At 38.1% G+C, this 13,918-nt stretch overlaps 1 protein-coding gene across 2 annotated transcripts in view; it reads right to left on the bottom strand.

The window, feature by feature from the left end:
* Window positions 1-13,918, bottom strand: part of CDH7 (cadherin 7) — a 90,250-nt gene that overhangs the window by 66,919 nt on the left and 9,413 nt on the right. The gene's annotated exons all lie outside the window — the stretch shown is intronic.

The following is a 13,918-nucleotide window of genomic DNA, read 5'->3' as shown; positions in this document are numbered from 1 at the left end:
TGAACAGAACAACTCTTACTTTGCCTTCCAAAACATCAATCGTAAAGTAATATTATTCTCTGCCAAACATTATCAAACAGTGCCTTAATGTTTTAAAAAAAACCTATCTTATTTTTTTGCATTAGTTCTGTTGCCACCAACAAAACCAAAAATGTGCTTTGAGTTTTAGACTAAATGTAATGTTCATCCTCAGTTGTATTTATATTTTCACCAGATGCAAGTTATTATGTGGGGGGAAAAAAAAATCTGGTTTCATCCCATCGTTCTCAACAATGGCACTTGTATAGATTCTGTTGGAGTTCTGTTATCAGTAAAGGTTATTTACAGGTACAAGAGTGTTTGACTGCAGGAAAATTTGCAATATTGTAGATCATTTTCTTCACTGTAATAAACTTAAGGAAAATTTGCAATATTGTAGATCATTTTCTTCACTGTAATAAACTTAACCCTTCTAACCTTGATGGTTAAGTTGCAGTGCCTTTCCCCTTTATCTTGCTAATTATTTGATGAAGTAATTTTCCAAAGAATTTAATCTGATCCACTGTTAGCACATCCAGCTACAGTTCAAAACAGTATTCTGAATTGGTATTTCCAGTTTAAGTACAGTACAAAGCAGGCATCAAATAGTCAGAACTAAAAGGTGGGCCACTATCTAATACACAGATGATAATACAATTTCAGAAGCAAAGGTATCTTTAATTTTTAGTGTAGTATGAAGACACAGACCCTTATATCTCCAGATATCAGAAGGACTTGTCATCAAAGTGGACATCTTAATCTCTCCATCTTCCTCACAGCCTCATTGCTTGCTTGGCATGTATTTTGGAAGCATGACAAAGCACCTGGGGCCCTCAGTCTGTATCATCCCACATGAGAAGCAGTCATTGACTTCATTTTGTGCTATTAGAAGTAAAATTGGAAAAAAAAAATCTGGAAAGATGATTTTGCCATCAGACTAGCAGAATGGACCATCATCTTCTACCCATCTCTACTTACCAAAATAACAGATGAATGGAAATTCTTGAATGTGATACTGTGACTTACATGGTACGGAGCAATGTCTAATTTTGACAGGACATTGAAATTAGTCTGCAGGAAAAAATTCTCGTGCACTCTTCAAAAAGATGGCATGAAATATATTTACATGAAATGATGAATGTCAAAATACCGGTCTAGAAAGAAAGGTGTCTACTGACGTTCTGAAAATCATGTGTCATTATTTCATCCTTTTAACTCCCAAGAAAAATTTGCTTTGTAAGGCAAATTGTAAAGCTGCCTTCTTTAGTGGTAGACCAGAAAATTCATAATTTTCTTATTTTTAAACAGTTTGGACATGGTCCATTTGCTGCCCTGACAGCTGCACATATTTGCATCCTTCCATCCGTCTGCTGAGAGTTCAGACTTGCTTGGACTCCCCCAGATCTGCATGTTGCTTTTTTGCTATTGCATGCTTTACCTTGACACAACAATTCTTGGAACCTCTATGTATGGAATGCTATTCTGTCTTGTCCTATGCTGTTTGGCACTATGCTGCTTGTGTTTTAGGCTTTTTTTGAACAAATTCCGAATTCTCTAGCCCTCTCAAGTAACATTTTATAAGAAATATTTACATCTTTCATTTTCTATCCATTGCTTCCCTATTCCCATAAAAGAAACATAAACCTAGTTATACTAGTTTTCCTCTCGATAATATTTGGTTTTGCTGCTGTCTTATGTCACAGATTACCTTGCTGCACATGGTATCTTCCTCTTTCGATTACAAATGAGCTTTATTTACCTTTTTGTCCCTTTTAAATGCATCTAGTTAACAGACCTAGTCCCCTGCACATTTCTCAAACCTGGGTGTTACTGGATGTCTGGCCAGCTGCCCTCCTCTTCCATCTGTGCTAACATAAACAACTTAAACCAATGTGTGAGCCATATAGGTGCATATAGCTTCCTTAGCAAAGAGCAAAGGGGTCAAGATGTACACATAAGGTAAGCGTCACCCCAATCCCTGGAAAGGTGATGCAGTTCCTCGTTCTGGACACCATCTCTACCCATGTGGATGACAAGAAGGTGATCAGGAATAGTCAGCATGGGTTCACTAATGGTAAATCACACTCGAAAAACTTGATTCCTTCTACAGTGAAACGACTATCTGGATGGCTGAGGCGAGAGCAGTGCATATTGTCTACCCTGCTTGACTTCAGCAAGGCTTTTGACACTGTCTCTCACAGCATCCTCATAGGCAAACTCAGGAAGCGTGGACTGGATGAGTGGACAGTGAGGTGGATTGAGAACTGGCTAAACTGCAGATGCCAGAGGGTCATAATCAATGAGACATGGTCTAGTTGGAGGCCTGACACTAGTGGTGTCCCACAAGGTTCAATACTGAGCCCAGTATTGTTTAACTTATCCATCAATGGCTTGGACGAAAGGGCAGAGGCCTCCTCAGCGAGTTTGCTGATGACACAAAACTTCAGGAGTGGCCAATATGCTGGAGTGCTGTGCAGCCCTCCAGAAGGACCTCGACAGGTTGGAGAGGTGGGCAGATAAGAACAGTCTGAAATTCAACAAAGGCAAGTGCAGGGTCCTGCACCTGGGGAAGAATAATCCCATGTACCAGGACAGGCTGGGGACTGACCTGCTGGAAAGCAGCTCTGTGGAGAAGGACCTGGGGGTCCTGGTGGGAAAACAAGCTGTCCATGAGCCAGCAGTGTGCCCTTGGGGCCCAAAAGGCCAACGGGATCCTGGACTACATTATGAAAAGCATTGTCAGCAGGCTGAGGGAAGTGATCCTGCCCCTCCACACAACCCTCGTGAGGCCACTTTTGGAGTCCTGTGTCCAGTTCTGAGCTCCTCAATAAAGAGAGACATGGAGTTCCTGAAGCATGTCCAACAGAGAGCAACAATGATGATTAAGGGACTGGGGCATCTCTCTTATGAGGAAAAGCTGAGCAGGCTGGGTCTGTTTGCCTCAAGAAGAGTTGACTGAGAGGGGACCTCATAAATGTGTATAAGTATCCAAAGGGAGGATGCTAAGAGGATGGAGCCAGGCTCCTTTTTGTAGTGCCAAGCAATAGGACAAGAGGCAACAGGCAGAAACTGGTGCACAGGAAGCTGCACCTGAACATGAGGAACAACTTCTTTACTGTAAGTGTGACTGTGCACTGGAACAGACTGCCCAGAGAGGTTGTGCAGTCTCTCTCACTGGAGATATTACAGAACCATCTGGATGCAATTCTGTGCAATGTGCTCTGGGATGACCAGGCTTGAGGAGGAAGGCTAAACCAGATGACCCACTGTGGTCCCTTCCAACCTTACCCATTCTGTGATTGGATTTTTATACCTTAATCTAACTTAATGTTTTCACTGATTGCTTTGGTATGATCTTTTCAGTTTTACATGAACCTCCAGAGTGAGAAAAACACAGTAAAATGCTTCATCCTTCCCTTCTTACACTTCCCTTCTCACGCTGACTCTCTGAGATACTTTTTCTTCTCTTTAACTTTTTTCAATGTCTATTTTCCTGTACTAAAAGCATTAAGACTAGAATTTTTACATTTTCTTTGAACCTTAAGATAAATCTGAATTGATTACATGTGTCTGTACAAGCAGCAATTATTCCTCAATGTGAGGTCCTTCCATTGTTTCCTACACATATATACCTATGGGCACATTTATGCATATGCTTCATCACTGCTATTGTTCTAATTCCCACATGTTTGTTCCTTAAAACCTCATTGGACATGGCTTCATTCAGTTTATCAGTCAGATAAACTGAAACAACTTTTCAAACAACTAATATTTCCTTTGTTTTGGGACTGACACTCACTCGGAATTCAGCATAAAAGAAAAAAACAAAAAGCAATACGACTTTAAGATCCTCAGAGTGGTTGTGGACAAGAACTTGCAAAGAAAGAAACAAACATGAATAGTGGAATTGGAATCATACAATGAGAAAGGAAGTAATAGTTGGCTTATTTCCTGTTTAGAAGAAGGTATAATAGAGTGCTTTTGTTCACAGCTCTGTATTGTCAAGAACATACTCAAAAAAGAAAGGGAACAAATAAAATAGCAGTATGGATAAAAACAAGATTGCAGTGCTGACTGAAAAGGGAAACCTTTTAAAAGTCTCGCTTGGCTAAGCAACAGTTAAATGGTAAAGGGTAAAAGATGGGTGGGGAGGATAATGGTCTACATACGCATGAAATTATGAACATCCAGGAGCAAGTGGGATTATTTAACAGTTTTTAATATAAACACTATGCAACATTATAGCTCTGCAAGCTAAAAAAGAAGCATAAAAATATGCCAAGCACTTTTCCAAATGCCTACTCTGCCCGTATAATGTGTATAAATTGTATAAGAAAGACAAGTTAAGCATTTTGCTAGTTTATGGCATCCCATTTATATACCATGATTATGGAAACTTAAGAAATGACCATCTGCTTTTCCCAGCTGTGTCTGAAAACTTTTCATTGTTACAGGATAACAAGCTAAACTTTGCCTCATACAGCACCTGCCTACCTTGTAAGGAAAATGAATTGCTTCATTGCCTAGTCAGCAGGGTTACGATTTGGTACCTCAGTATGAAATGTTTAAGCAGCTTATCATCCTTACACATGTATCCAAGTATCAGATTTTCCATATTTTGGAAACATTTCAAAAGGAAAATAACTTTGTGGGTTCAATTCTTCTCACACATACTCCACGGCAACAGAATTGCATGTCTCTGTAATCCTTAAGGTAATTACTCATGATTTACAGAAACAGGAAAACTAAATGAGACAGTATGACTATGGCAGCATTTTGTGGAATTCATGCAGCAAAATCTCCTCATATCACATGGAAAATAACATTAAATGTATTTCTACTCAGAGAGGGACAAAGAATCATCTATGATGTAGGTAGAACATTATGTCAGACCACTCTTAGTTGCAACAGTTCTTAGCATACACCCTATTCACGCATGTGAAACACCACAATGCAGGCCTTCAGTGCTTTAAGAATACTATATGACTATTTGAAAGGAAGGCACTATTTTTTCACTGTCAAAATGTGGAATATGTTAATACTTGTTGCAAATCATTCCTCCGTATTCCTCTTTCACTAATCTATAGAATAAAATAGCCATTAAAATTCAATTTTAAAATGGCCAGATAATCATATTCCAACATTAATATTCTCAAATGGTCTCCTAGGGTCAATAAAACTGATTTCAAAATTCTGGATTAAATCTTCAGTTACTCTATAAATAGCATAACTTAATAATCAAAACATATTAAAAAACTTTTGCCTTCTTCTTGAATGTTTAAAATTACATTCTTCTCCCAGGGGAGCACTCTGAAAAAGACAGCTTAAGACTAAGCCAGTAAGGCATATTTTGTATTTTCTGGTACATGAGTGATTGCACATGAAATGCTGTGTGCAAAAGAGCTATATTTGTCCTGGTATTCCTATTTATCTAAAAAAAAGTAGTTTATTATTTTCTATGTTTATGACTTGAAGAGCGCTTCTACCATACTATGTGACTTACACCCACATAAATAACAATCTTACTTTTGCAACAGCACAAGACTGTAACACCAGCAAATACTTGTACATGGACAGAACTATTAATGGTAGTAACTTTTTAGTGGAGTCAAAAACATCTGCAAGAATTAATAATAAATATATTCTACAATTTTATGAGCACATTTATTGATTTGAGTGATCAGTTTCATTTCATTATGTATTCTTCTGTTGTCAATGGAGTTTCTTTATTGGCTAAGTTTACACTTAGCCTGGAAATGCGAAGGTGGTTCCCATTTACAGATTGAGGTAAAGTGATCTATAGTTAGGTGTTCACAGCATTTATTTATATTAACAACCCCGTCCCTATTTTTAACTAGCTGATCCTCCTTTTACAGCCTTGAAGTCAGGAGAGATTAAACACTCTGGCATCCCCAAACTTCTGCTCCTGGTATAGGCTGGTATTCATAGCATGACCATAGTTTGGACAGCTGGGACAGAATTAGAGTTCTCTCAACAGCATGAACTTCACTTTCTTTTCTAAGAGCTACTTGTCTCTAATTTACATGACAGTAAGTGTCTCTTCCAGTGCAAAAGTGACAGAGAAGATTCTCTTAGTATAAGGTAGCTAATAGTTATTTTGAAAGAACTGAGCAACCTAGTGTATTAACATCTTTCTTCTCTCAGCAGTTCCACCATTAGTACTTAGCTCAGCTATCTCTTCCAAGGAAATGCATAATGCTGAAAGAAAAAGATTATACTGCAGAGATTTTCCAGGACTTATTACCAGTATATTTATGTAAAAGCCAAGTAACTGCATGTGAAGGAACCATTCCCTGATTTTTTCAGAATCTCTAAATATGTTGTCCCGGGTACTTCCTTTAACTGGTTCAAGTTAGCACTGAGGCACTGACATTATGTACACAGGTACTAGTGATTACTTGAAGAAAAGAAAAAAAAGGAAAACGAACTTAGGATGTGCAGTATAATATTTAAAAAACAATGTGGAGCAAAGAAGAAATTCAAGAAATTCAGCAAAAGAATTATAACAAGGCAGCAATAGTCCTGGCAGCACTTTTAGATTATGACACATGGAAAATACTTAATACATTGAATGAATGTCCAATGAGTCTGTGGACAGACACTTATGGCTAACATAAGGAGCATAAGAAAGGCAACATGAAAAAGGTAGTGTGACAGCAGGCTACAAGATATGAACCTTTAAAGCTCATGCAGTTCAATATTTTGAAAGCAATTGAAAAATACCCTTTATCTTCACTGGTCTGAAAGGAGATGCAGCCTTGTACTGACATAGATATTGAATAGGTCTGTACTTAGGAATTTCAACTGACTTGTCATCCAGTAAAGGCTGGCAAGTAAAGGCAGGAAAGAACTCTCTATTATCTGTTCATAATGTTTTAAAATGTTGGATGAATCTCATTTTCAGAAAAAATAATATTCTATCTCCATGGCAAAGAACAAGAGTGACCTATTGTTCTCAAACTATTTTCAGATGTTGACTAAGATTAGATTTCTCTGAATTCTGTCATTGCTTCTTACCCTGCTATTGCTTCTTGCCTTACAAGACCACTGCCTCAGAGCAGGGGATGCGTTTGCTTGAATTTTACCTAGCACAATAATTCATGAATGGATTTCCTTAGCAAATACTCAGTTCTTGCAAGCCGTAGTTTTATAGCACTTTATCTCCAATGTTGTTAATACACAACTCTGAGACTAGACGATGGAGGTAAAACTGGATGTTGAATGACAGCCAATAGCAAGAACTAGAGGACCAAGAACAACCTCAGGAGATGAAAAGGAGAAGGAATGTCACAACATTACCAAAAAAATTCAGCTGAAGCAGCATCAGCTTGACTGACATCAAAACTGTACATCTCATGCTCTCATGAAAATAAGGCATTTTCTGATAACCAGCCAAGCATACAGGAGACTTGCATCTACATATTCTTGTAAAATTAGCTTTTACTCTTTCTTTTCTATTTTGTCAGAGACCCATAAAATATAGTTTTCAATAATGCCCAAAAGAAATTCAGAGCAGAGCACTGCAGGTAGAGCCCATTAGTCTACTGAAATACAGAAGTGGTATTACAGGATTATATAAATAGCACGTCTGCTCCATTGAATGAAACACTGCGATGAGGGTTACTTCATCTACGGATGTTGTCATCACCTTCACTAACCTTCCTCTTCTGTAATAGCACATGTTAAGGATCAATGTTCTATATTATATTAAGAGATCAAAAAGCTGCATGTTCTGGTTCAGTATCCTACTGTAAGGCTCTCAACTCTATTTTCACTTCTAATAATGAAATTACATACAAACTGTCTTTTAGTGCTTGAGCATGTGAAATTGTCATCATTTTAAATCCCCGGCATAAAACCCTTTTCTGTATCCATGCAGCTATGTGAGGACTTCCTGTAAAGAGGGAAAGAAGAAATTACACAATAGCTGCACAGGCTAATGAAATCAACCAGGAAAAAGCAGTAGATTTTAAGTTATCCTTTTGGATAATTCTTCCTGTGAGCCTTAATCTCACCATTCTCCCCAGAGACACTTTAGCCCTGCATGGTAAGTAGGAAAAATTCAGATTGTCAGTCAGCTCTCAGTTATTCGGGGTAATCCACATAAAGTATAGCATGGAATAATGCAAAGCCCCCAGTAACTATCCAGTGAAGAAAAGTGTGTGCTACTAGTGACTGGATAGAACAAGTTGAGATGGTAAATTCATACCACTGCTGTAAAACTGAAGCATCTCTTCACCACGACCTATTCAATCCACAAAGCAAGTAAGCAGGACTTGACTATTTTGTCATTTGTTCATTTATTTCATTTGCAGCACTTGTGGTATAAAAACATTTGCCAGGAATGGCATGTCCCATTTTACTTAAAAGGTCAACTGTTATCAGTTTTCATAGCACAGAAAAGCAAAGAGTTCCTGAGATGGATAAATATCAGAAATACAGCAGATTTGCTTCTTCCCTTTCATAAGCGGCCTTTGGGGAGTATATAAAACAACAGTGCTTCAAAGATTATGATAAAAGTAAAGATAACACAAATAGAAAATGAGAAAAAAAATATAACAAAGAGGAAGTTTCTTTCGGAGTTATTATGCCGTCTTCGTTTTCCACAGAGAGGTCACAAAGACAGATAAAAAATAGTTGGCTTGAGTTTGATTTGTCTGGAATTTTTTTTTTCCAAAACTGCTTGGGGTGGGAAAAAAAAAAGGAAAAGCTGTAGCTACTCTCAACCAGGAGCTGACTTGCAGAGTAGACATGAACAGGACATTTGTGCAGGATGTTTGGAGGGACAAGACCCCAGGGCTGAAGTTGAGCAGAGTCCAGGTTCCTGTGGCTGCCTCCAGAAGCAGCAAGAGGGACAAATCCCTCCAGGGAATTGCACCCAACCCACCTTCTTTGCTATCTGCAAATGGGGCAGCCCAGCCTCTTTTTACCTACATTTAGCCTTTGTAATATCACCTTATTTCCTCTCCATTTCCCAAAGTGTCAGTAAAACTGCTGTAGAGAGATGAAAAGCTGTCTGGGCTAATTCTATGCAAAAATTCTCAGCTCTTTCATCACAGATGAAATTCCCTCAGTTTCTCAGCAGCTGATACTCCTGCAGATTGGTCTGAGTTTGACTGAGGGGCCAGCACTTCCACAGCACTCACTGACTTCAAGTGTTTTAGCAAAGGCACCCATTATCCAAGTCAGTCAAAATTCATCAGCAACATCTCAAATTGTCAGGCTACGGTTCTGTGAAAAGAACTCTACTGCTGACTATATCGATATGGCTTGATATAAGGTCACAGCACAGACAAATATAGTATGTGAATAATTATGTCGCCCTATTGACACATTCGCCAACACCTTTGAAAAACAAAAAATAAATACAAAAACCCAGTATCCTCCCCTGTCTGTCCTCCTTCCCTCCAAAATGATGAGACTGAAAAAAACCCCACCCACTCTCCATGCCAACAATAACATACATTTCTTGGTATTTTTTCTGCTTTAAAAACCTTTACCCCATCCTGCCTTGAAGTTCTCTTAAAACTTGTAAAACCTGCAAATTCTCTTAAATGACCCAATTTTATAGAAAAAGTTTAAGTTCACTGCATTTTTTTCATGCTTCACTCATTCTGCACTATATATCTTATATATATATAATAATACAAATATTAGCTTCTATGCACGTCCATCGACATTTGAAAATTGAATCCAACAAGCTTTTTTATCTTAAAACAGTTAGAGTAAAAACAAAAAGGCAGGTAAAATTGTACTGGAAGGCAGTGACTGGAAGTTCTAGGAAACTATACCCTCAGTTTAGTCGTTCAACCTTTTTTCTTGAATTTACAATCTAGAAAATGCAAATTAGAATTTACCTTTTCCTTTCCCATACATAATAAATAATACTACATGCAGGACATCTTACAAGTTCCAAGTGTTATTTTTGAGAATTCCCAGTGAGCCTCTCAAAGCTACATATCAGCTTAATGGGTTTGTGCTCAACCAAAAGTCTGTGTCTTTTATTTCCAGTCCTTCATATGTTAGTGAGATCTCAGGGGAAAAGAAGAGTTCAACTCAGCAAAAAGCCTGAAACTGCATTTTAACTATACCTAAATTTAGAGCCATTGGAAAAAGAGTGTTGGTTTGGATCCAAAAGAAAACAGAGAAGTCAGCCATCAATCAGCATCTCACATGGAGTTCACAGCCTTGTTTAATTTCCTCAGGTTTATTTGTGGCTTCTTTTGATTTTTTTTTAACTTTTTAACAAGAAAAATGAAAGTATTGTTGGTTGAGACTTTGTGTCATAATGCTTTTGAGGACACTTACACTCTTGCAGCAGAACACATTACAAGAAATGAACCCCCCTCAAATACAAAACAAAAACCCCAAACAAAAAACCCCACAACACAACCACTCCAAAACCAAATCAACCAAACCAAACCAAACAAAACTGGATGTCTGATTGTTATATAACAAGAACCAAAAAAGATATCAATAAAATTTTCAAGTTCTACTTTAACTGCATCCCTTTTTGCCAATGTGTACCCACAGAAACTTCAATTACAAGACTGTATACAGCTTTTCAAATATTCAGTGTAATAGAATACAATTTTTCCTAAATTTAAATGGAATCATTTAAAACTGCTCTATACTATTACTTTTTTGCCCAATAGATTGTATTAAAGCCATTTATATGGAAAATACAGAATAAGGCATTTCACAAAACATATTACCAAGCAGTAGTAAACATTTTCCAGAAATCAGAAGCCAGCTATGCTTCTAGCTCAATTAGCACCACAGTTAACTGCCTCATTTCCTACAGAGAATGTCTGGAAGAGAATAGTGCTTATCCAAACAGGTAAATGGGCTAAACAGTGAAACGCTTTAACCCTTCAAGCGAACATAACATATGCTGTGCTGATGGACAGAAAGAAATTGTATATGGTTCAGTCCACAACGTGATTACATGCCAAGCACCTCCCAAGAGGTGCTCAGAATTACATCCAAGATGATTAAAATTTGTATCATGGAGAGGAAAGACCTACAATAAAAAGAAAACAAAACAAAAAGCAAAGGCACAAAATTTCTGCCACCTCTGGCTCCTATTAGTGTAAAACTAAAGGAACTCCTCCAAAGGTTTCTGCAGAGTGACATGAGAAACAGGCCCTGCTGCCTTAAGAAAAGAAATACATATGCACTTAGGAAAAAAAATAAAAAATTCTACCAATAAATGGATGTCCAGAAGGAAGGCTGCAATATACCTCAGGTATGGATCTGAAACCTTGTTAAAAAAACATGAAATCACTGAAAAATTAAGTGAAAGACTCGTCTTACTGAGGTGAAGAGGAATCCTGCTACATTGTTTACAAGGAATAGGATTTTACCCTGCATGATCAGGTAATTAAAGTGTCAGAATGCAGACACCCACGACCACAGAGTTAATGCTGAACATGGAATTAACATTGGTATTTCACAAATCTTGAATGATTTGCTGTGTAACCCTAATATTCTCCAAATGTTGCCTTCCAACCAGAATTGCCTAATGCTTTATAAAATTGAATAGTGGTGGGGAGACAATATTCCCTATTGCAGTTCCATTTGCTTGAGCATTTCTGAAGCCTTTTTGTTTCACAGCCCTTAAAAGCTGGAAAAAGGTCCCTCCTTCCTGGATGTGCAGTTAGATTGGCACCCTGCAAAGCATCGTAAGGCAGTGCAGAACTGCCTTCCCTGGGAGTAGAGCACTCTGCAGAGCATGAGGCAGAGTCTGGTTGCTGCTTCCACTTCACTTGACGAGAGAAGTGAGTTATGCCAGCTTTTTGCTTCCTCTAGCTTTCTCACCAAGGGGGAAAAAAAAATCAAAAAATAAACCAAAAAAACCCAACCTTCCTACCTAAATCTCAGTCTTCTCAGTCCCTATGTAGCTGCAAAGGATTTGAAACAAGAACAGCAATATTTTTAAGGGGAGAAGAGGGGGAGGAAGGCAACTGCTGCTCACTTCAGAGTGGTGATACACATATTATGTTGACACAGAAAAGAAAATCACCTTTTTGCTTCCATGTGTGGGAATGCAGCTTCGGTCATGATTGCACCTCAGGAGCCACACAGTGAAAAGCCTCTCCAGTGAGAGGGTTAGGAACTGGGCATGTCATCTTATAAGATGCTCAGCAAGGACTCTGTTTCCAGGAAGATGGGCTTCCTCTTGTAAGTGCAAATTTTTATCTGCTTTTCCTACAAAATGGATTGCTGGTACAAGTGTGAGTTCCTGAGCCAACAACTCATACTGCTGATACAAAAACAGGCTGGGCACAGACGGTTTCAGAAAAAAAAAAAAAGGTTTGCATTTCAAAAGATATCTGCTTATGAATGCTAGGACTCTCGTAAAGGACAGGAAAGAGCAGACTGTGAAGCTAAAAATAACGACATACATGCAAATATCATGTACTGTAGCGCTACCACAGCATTTTTGGCCATAATACAGCATTTGACTGAATATGAGAATTACTACAGATCAAAACCAGCCTTCACTTGAATATTTGGAGACACTTCTCTTCTAGGGAGGAATTCAAATTTGCAAGCCACATTTTCTATTTTATAAGTGGGCAAGAATGCCAAAAAGGCCATTTTCAAAAGCAGAAGATAAGTTCCAACCTGAGAACAAATTTGCCTAAAAGACAAACTCACACAGACAACCAGCAGCCGCATGGCATCAGAATGGAAACTGCTACATAACCTAAAACTTTACCAAAACTTTCAGGACTGCTGTAATTTCAGATCATATTTGTGATTCTAATACACCTTTCTTGAGAGCTCAGTTGTGCAAAGTATCAGTCCCAGTTCAGAAAAGCACCTAAATGCAACCATAGCTGCAATCACGAAAGCAATTCAACATTTAACTTGATTATTCAGTTGGCATGATTAAATTCTAAATGCTTATTGTATTAACACAAACATCAAGGTTTTGTCTCAGTAGGATGCATTAAGTAAGCTGAAATTCATTGCAGTTGCATATTTGAAGCGGTGAATTTCAGATTACTTCATTTCCTTTTCTGCAGGCATGCTGTTGTGCCAAAAGCTGTCACTCCCTAGTTTTCTATGCATTTGCTATATTTTAACAAGAAACTCTATTTATTGATTCTGATATTACAGAGAAAAATGGGGTTTCCTTTCAGTAAGATGATTACACATAAATGTTACACAGAAACACCAGAGGGGGTTTTGTTTTTTGTTTTGTGGGTTTTTTTCCCTTCATCATTGCTGAAGGAAGCATATTACCTAGTAGCACAAGGCAGTGAATGAGCTAAGTCCCAGATTCACAGCTGTGCTCACAGTGCTCCATGTGCAGCAACGGGCGCTCAGAATGAACCATTTGGGATGCCCTGATGTAAAGGCTTGCTCTGTACTGGACCTGTGCCCATCAGAGGTAAAGCCACAAAGCTGTCCTATGTGCAGAGGACAGCAAGGTCTCCAAGGTGCCAATATGCCAGCCAAGCAAAGTCAAAGCAAAGCAGTAGTACAGACATGCCCTCCTTTTTACTCATCATACCCATAGATGCCTGATTCTTTCTCTCTTGCCTTCAGTCATGTCGAATTTAGGGAGCAAACAAAATAATATATAACTTCTGTTTTCTGGGACTAGCTGTTAGCTCTCAAAAAAGAATATTCATCATTACGTTTCTCTATTTCTATGTAAAAGAAATAAAATCTAATATAAGTAATAAATATTTTCTTTCTGTCAGTGGTGGTAAAACACTTTCATTACTGTATTCCATTAAAGAAGTAGTGCTAATATGTAGAGCTCTTAAAGAAAAATGTGAGAGGAATCTTGCATTCTTATAGGAATGTAGCATGTTGCTGTTTTGAAGTATTAAACCTTTTTTTCTTTTTCAAACTACAAAAC

This window comes from Pseudopipra pipra, chromosome 1, assembly GCF_036250125.1.
Source record: "Pseudopipra pipra isolate bDixPip1 chromosome 1, bDixPip1.hap1, whole genome shotgun sequence".
NCBI classification, from domain to species: domain Eukaryota; kingdom Metazoa; phylum Chordata; class Aves; order Passeriformes; family Pipridae; genus Pseudopipra; species Pseudopipra pipra.
Note: the sequence above shows the minus strand (reverse complement) of the source record. Positions and strands in the feature narration are given on the sequence as shown.